Here is a 7159-nt window from a genome sequence, read left to right as displayed (position 1 = left end):
ATTTGGATTGCTTCAGAAGACATTTATAAAGTCATTGGAGTTTTGGTGCCCATTCACTTGCACTGAAATGACCTAAGAGAGCTGAGATGTTCTCCTAAAAATCTTCATTTATATTCAACAGAAGAAAGAAAATACACCTTGGATGACATGCGGGTGAGAGAATTTTCCTTTTTGAGTGAACTATACTGTAGGAGATATCTGGCTCAATCAGTCTGTGTTTAGTCTGGACATTACTCAAATAAACCTACCATGCTCATCATTCTCCATCTCCTCCTGAGCATGTTTGCGGACTGGCATCTCTGAGTATGTGGAGTAGGATTACGGGGTGGCAGAGAGATGAAGACATGTTCTGACATGAAAACAATTTCCATCCAATCTGTTTCTTACAGTGTATGATACTTGCACTGCCAGTGTGATATTTAAGCAAAAATGTTGAGACACTTTGTAAAAAAATTTTTTTTATAACTGCTCAAGCTACTCGAGCAAATGTTGCTACTATACCTTTGTAAAAGAATGGCCTCTGCCACGTGCATGTTAGTTATCAGTAACACTGAACGTCTAACCACAACTATATTTAGATGGTATTTTGCGATTTTTCCACTTACTTCTTTTAATGCTTTGGCTTGCCATTGCTGCCACACGTACAACGCTGTGCGTCTCCATGTGCTTGCGCACTTCTTGTTTTGTCCGACATCCTCATCAGCAAACATTGGTTCCACTTTAATCACAGGCCTGATGCTCTCCCCTAAACATAAAGTGGAGCTCAGGTGGATCTTGTATATCTTTGCTGTTGTCAAATTATCTAACTAATATCAGGGTGGGTGCTTCTCCATACATTTGAACTTTGTTTAAAATTTGCAGTATATTTACACCCCCCTGCATTTCTGCAGTTTGTTATATGGAGTTCATGTGGGTGCCAGATTGTGGCCTGGGTTGCTTTTCTTGTAGTGATTGAGTCAATTAATAAACATATGGTTGAATGAATACATTAAAACATTTATAAAAGTAAATACATGCATTTTATGAAAACATTTAATTGTGTCTTTAGAAAAGTTTGAGTTGAACTTGTGTGAATTAAAGGCTACATCACTTGTCAAATGTGGGCACACATAGAACCATATATCTAATCTTTGTCTTGACTATTTAAGATTAAGATTATCCACTATTTAACATTTAGATACCTTAGTCATTTTAACAGTTGAAATTACAATATGATATGTGATCTAAATAAAATTACTGTCACCAGTAACATATTTAAAAAACCTAACCCTCTTATATCTATTAAAAAGGTATACATTTTCACAGTTAGTGTGGTGTGAAAGTTTAGTTGGCATATTTTTTCTGACTGAAAGGAATCCATTGAATAGCGCCATGGACCTATTACACAGAATGTTTCCTCCGTTATTAATATTGTAAATCTAGTAAAGTTTTTTATATTTTCATTTTCAAATGTATATTTTTAAGACTATACTTTGTGTTATATTACCTTGACATAAAAAATTCGTTAACGCTATTGCGAGGGTCACTATGTCTCATTTCGAATGCTGTGTGGTAAGTAGGATGCGTCCTTTGATGGCTGCGGTATACCGAGTGTCCTCCTTTAAACAAGCCTCATTTAAACGAGAAGGTCTTCGTTGGACAAATGGAAACGGAAGGTAACATGGTTTCTATGACAGCGTGCCACTCTTTAATAAGCGCGAGCGCTTTGAGTGAGATGGGAACAAAGTCCCTCTGGAAGGGAATGTATGAGGTACATTTTAGGAGAGTTATAATGATGTAAAGAAAAAAGAAAATAGATTTTACAGGTGTACTTTTAGTCTAATACTTTATTTTAATTATATATTAATACAATTGTACATATTATATACTCTGCACCCTTCTACTGAGGTACTTCAACATGGGAATTAACATTACTTGCGTTTGAACATCATAATTACAAAATGGCATACATTTTTTAGACATTTTCATTGAAGACATTCCTGTGAAAGAAGGTCGCATTTGATCTTATGTGTCGCATGTGTCCTACTCGCTTTTCTGAAACGAGACAGCCTTGATGACGTATGCGGCCGACAAATGTGACCTCCGGAGGACACATCCTTTCAAAGGAGACACAAGGGTCTGCATTTTCACAGCTAAACTTAGGGTCAAGAGGTCAAGCAGTCGTTGATATTACATTGAGGTTGAGACTTGGTTGGTTTTATGTATTATATACAAATCTACATAAAGAGGACTTCTGCAAGGCTCATAAAATGGCTTAAGAAAAAGACACTTCTAGCAAGGAGGATGTTGTGCCAGATATGTGGTCATGACATGACAATGAAAAGACGACACGACACATCCAATGGCTTTCACTGGTAGATTGTATCATTAGATTTCTGAATTTTACCTATTTATGTCAAGTATACATGGTAACTTTTGTATCACCTAACATAACAAATTGGCAATCTGTCGTTGTAGCCAAATTAGAAGTTAGACCGTATATGTTTTTGTTGGTGAACTATTTTCTAACAAAATTTTGTTTTGGCTATTACACTATACAAGTGGTCACAGAGTAATAAATACTTTTAATGATATTTAAAGTACAGATGATGTATAGTGTCAGCTATTTAACATTGATTTAATATTTTCAGATATAAAAGCCACATAGGCAGAAAATGCAGCAGGACTGTCAGAGCAAAATCACTCTTTCACAATTAAAGAAAAAAACTGAAAACTGTAATCATTTACAGTTACATCGAAAAAACAATGTAATCAAATTATTGGCACACTTTGAAAAAAAATGGAATACTATCAGGATTGTAGTTTTTCCATTTAAAACCAAATAAATTCATCCTTTGACATAATGCAATATAGACATGTGCATGATTATAGTTCTGGTTCTCTTTTAACTGTCATGACTCATGTGAGTCACCTCCTGGTGAAGCCGAAGTAAATCCATATCCCAGATTAATTATCTGGTTAGATTGCATTTGGTTAAGAAAAAAAAAATGGCAATTACTTTTCTGTTTTTTCTGTTGCAGGAAAATATCTGTTATGTAAAATTCTGCATTAGCAGAGTATTTACTGTTTTGGTATGAAGGGGAAGTGTCCCTGTTTGGTGTGTATGTGTGTGTGTGTGTGTGTGTGTGTGTGTGTAGTTAAATCTACATTACTAATAACATTACTCAGACATTTTGTTTTAAATCTAATTAAAAAGTATATAAGCATTTTATATTATGTTGCTTTACTCGACTTTATTTACATATGTGACCTTGAAGTAATCCAAAATTAATCAAATTATATTGCTTTCATATTGTTTTACTTGGATTGTTACTGATTACTTTTTATGAAGTAATTTGTAACTGTAAAGGAATACATGATTAAATAAACTCTCCAAACCTGTATTTGACATAAATAATAATCTCACCTAACCTGAAATGCCAGATGGTTTGTTACACAGAAACACCTGGGATGTCATCCTAAACTGTTTAGAAAAATGTAGGCTCAGGTGATTGGATGGTAAATGTAACTCTTGCTGAAGCTAGTCGGGAGTAGTGAAAACATTTTTTCCATTGAGAAAAGCCTTCAGTGCCATTCTTTTCTCTTCTTTCAGTAAAGATACTCTCCAAACATCTTTCCAAAATATTCTCCAGTTTTGATATAACTGATGCTGTAGAAGCATTAATACTAATGGTATTGTTTTCAAATGAAGAGTCGTTTCTGGCATCACACCTAAAATACCCCGTAGCTACACGGAATGTTCAGTGAAGCAGTCAGTAATATGAAAAATATCTAAGCTATGCTCTTATCTTCACTACCAGGATTTCTCAGGGCTTGAACCTCAGACAAATCGACATGATGCAAGATGGGATTGCAAGAAGTTCCCGAACTATCTCCAACATGGCTGCAACATTACGGAAATTGAAAATATGTGCATCACTGTATGTGTGTGTGTGTGTGTGTGTGTGTTATATTTTGTATATCTATTTTGTATATATTTTATCTCTGCATCACTCGCAAAGAGCAGCTGACTTGTGCATTTCATATTCACCCTTTATAATGCAGAGACTGAAGCACTCTCACCGTCTGATGAGGGGAGATATTATGTGAAAAGAATGACAAAACATGGAGCTGCTGCTTCACTGCCATAGTCTCTATATTGCCTGAGCAGCGCTTCCCCTACATGTGAACACTCCCCAGGAAAAGCAATCAATTACTCCTTTGAACCACACTCAACAGGAAAATCAAACAATTATCAATAACACACATAAGTATTATTTTATATCTGTTTGAATAGAAATGTATTTTAATGACAGCAACACATTATAATAAGGGTAATAAAGAAATAGTTTTCAATTTAAATAATTTTTTTCTCTCTCTTTTATTATTACATTTTTACGACTACTAAAAGTCCAACAGAAGACTGCAGGACTCAGAGTCAAACATCATGAAGTGCAAAGATGCAAGCGGTGCTTTAGTGTGTAAGCTGGAGTACAGGGCTGGAAAAACGTACACAAGGGCAGTTACAAAAATGTCCACTACTGCTTAAACACTCTCGCGGCACAGTAAGTGCGTCTTTGCGCACAGAGTTTTCCCTTCACATGAATTAGCTTTCAGAGTAATTTAAGTCCCGCTTTCCTGATGTTAACGCGTTATCCAAGAATCGTGAGTCATGGAGCCCTGCTTTTGCAGGATTGAGAATGTGGAATATTTGGCTGTGAATATGATGTTGCTGAACTTCAAGCTGATTGTGTATCATAGAATGGATTCAAGAGTTTTTGGATTGTCAATTAATTTACTGTTGCACATAGACTTGCAAAACATAAAACTATAAAGAATATTCTCCCATTCAGCACCACATACCTCTCTGAGACAGCCTTCAATGCACTTGTGGCTATAAAAACAAAGTCCCTCAGCAGACTGGATGTCCACAACAAATTTAGACTGCCTGTTAATGGCATTTCACCTGGCATTCCATCCCTGTTCAAAGGCATGTAAGCCCAACGTGGACATTAGCTTAAATGTATTTACATAACTGTTCATGTTGACGTTATGATCAGTAGTATCCATTTTTTTTTTAAATGCAATTGATATTAAATATCTGGGAAAGTACATGTTTACAATCTGTTATTTGTTAAGTTATAATTACCAATTTAAAAAATAATAATTCTTAAAAGATATTTAATATCTTGGAAAGTACATATCTGTTCATGCTACATGTTTGTGTGTTTTTGTTCATGTAAAAGTAAAGTTCTGCTTCCTGTTTCATTTCATGTGATTGCCTTGTCTTGTCATGAGACCCTCATGTTTCATGTTTTGTTCTTGTTGGTCTTTGGCTTATTAGTTTAGTCTTTTCATTGATTTGTGTCTTGTTATGAGTCTTTTTATCACTTCTCTCATTGTCATGTATTACCCTGTCGTGTTTCACCTTGCTCCTTAGTTTTCACTTTTGTCCTTTATTTAACTCCATTGTCTCCTTGTTAGCGTTCGTGTTCACTGTCATTGTTCTCAACTGTGTCTTGTTTGTAATCATCCTGCCTTGTGTGTATATAACCCTGCCCGTTCCTCCATTACCTTGTCGTTTGTTAAATGTTGATGTTCGCTTCCATGCCCGAGTTCCTAGTTCCAGTGTTCCAGCGTTTTTGTGTTTTGCTTTCATTTTACCCATCGTGGTTGTTTTGTTTGCTCCTGTTGTGTCTGTTTATCAATAAACCCGCATTTGGATCCTCAACCTTTGTCAGCCTCCGTCCTCATTCGTAACACTCATATTATCTTGTTACCCATGTTACCCAAAATCACTTGAACACACAATCACATCATAATTACGAATTCCAAACTCACAAGAAAGAACTTACAAGGAGGACTGGAGTGCAACAATATCCACGGAAACATGTTAGGATGCAGGTTATGATGAAAGAAAAACTGTTAGTATTAAGGAATACATCATACAGTGGTGATCCCTGGTGGTGTGGGATGAAATAACAGGTTCAGTTCTGAATTTTACATTTGACAAAAATGTAGGTGTGATATTATTTCAAAATTAGGCCATTTGAATGAATAGTGTGTTTTATAAAACTTAAATTATCCTTAAAATGCATTAAGAGGGAAGGCCTGTGTAGCTTCTGATGAAGCCATAAAATAACACAACAATAGAGGTAGTGAGAAAACCCCCACGTCTCTAATGTATTCCACTTTAGTCTGCATGGCATGACATTAAAATGAAAGGTGATAACATTAATGGAAACAACACGAAAGCCCTGTACATTCAGCTGAGGAAAGGCTGTTCTGCTTTACGATATGTATGCTATTATGCACAGAGCCTGTGAAAGGATGTTTGCTTTCTACATACACCTGAAATGTGGCATAAACTTGTGGCAATAAAACAAATTTTTCCTGAAGTTTCATGAAGCTGATGTTGCTTGATACTTTTATTCTCATCTTTGGGTCTGTTCTTTGTGCGAAAGCACTGAAAGTAACAGTGTTTACACATAAATGGAGATTGAGCTGCGTGGGAAACTGAATTTAAAACAAATTGGGGCAAATCTTTGGTTGTTGCTGTAGGAACACTAAGTGAGCTAGAATTAACACCCATGAGCCTGACTTTAGTTTGCTTAAATGAGCTTACATTTACTATATAGTGTGCTGTTTAAAAATTTTCATAATACATAGTTCCTGCTTAAGGCAACTGTACGGTTCAGATGGTATACTCAAACTATGCAAGTTGCATAGGACCCCTGATCTGCCAAGTGGCACCCATGCTGCCAAACATTTTATAAGTAGTATTGTACTGGTATTTCTAGTCATGCAAACATGACCATTATGGTACAATTTTTAAATAACATGCAAACGTTAATGCAATATCAGCTGTAGAGAACTTGAAAGGGTGAGTAGATAATAATAATGATTTCATTTGAGTTGACTCTGTTTCTTACACACTTCCATATTATGATATAAAAATAATTTTACTGTAATGCAGTTTCACAAACTGAGGTACAGGAGGTGACGATGTGGTAAACAATAACAATTCTGAGATTTACCATTCATTCAATTTCACAAAATTGTGCACCCTCTAGTGTAGAAAAGAGATTTACATATGTAACTTCGGTTCTATGAGTTCTGGACGACCGCCAGAGGCAGTGCTTCACACTGGATTTTATCTCTCTTCGCACATGCCCAGGTC

The sequence above is a fragment of the Xyrauchen texanus genome, chromosome 20 (genome assembly GCF_025860055.1).
Source record: "Xyrauchen texanus isolate HMW12.3.18 chromosome 20, RBS_HiC_50CHRs, whole genome shotgun sequence".
NCBI classification, from domain to species: Eukaryota; Metazoa; Chordata; class Actinopteri; order Cypriniformes; family Catostomidae; genus Xyrauchen; species Xyrauchen texanus.
Note: the sequence above shows the minus strand (reverse complement) of the source record.